This window comes from Syngnathus leptorhynchus, chromosome 6, assembly GCF_054491065.1.
Source record: "Syngnathus leptorhynchus isolate UIUO chromosome 6, UIUO_Slep, whole genome shotgun sequence".
Lineage (NCBI taxonomy): Eukaryota > Metazoa > Chordata > Actinopteri > Syngnathiformes > Syngnathidae > Syngnathus > Syngnathus leptorhynchus.
This window is the reverse complement of record NC_141200.1, coordinates 13,647,258-13,647,728: the sequence shown is the minus strand read 5'-3', so window position 1 is coordinate 13,647,728 and position 471 is coordinate 13,647,258.

Genomic DNA, 471 nt, shown 5'->3' with positions numbered 1-471 from the left:
AATAAAGTTTTGAAGTTTCTTTCATAAGGGAGTCATCGTCAAAAAACATCTGATAAGTTGTTTCGTAAATATGTTTTTAAAGATGGGTAAAATGTTTGCATTTGAACACTTTCCTATTTTGTATGAATTACTCAAATTATATATCAAGGGCACACCTTATTCCTCATAAGCAATGTTACTTGAATAGTTGAGTAAATTGTGATGTACACTGAGCAAACAATGGATTAAGAAATGACTCATGTACCGATATTTTGTGAAACATTAAATATTAAAATTGGCTAGGCCTCCCCAACGATACAACTGAAAAGACAGAAACTACAACAACATGCCGGGCATTCTACTAGCAGCCCATAATGTAGTTAAAGATATCTTTGAAAATCCATCATCCGGTTTTTTTGGTTTTTGCAGTCATCTTCGTCGACCGTAGAAGCGCCCCTCGCGCTTTTCAGCAGCTCCTCCTCTCCGCATGTG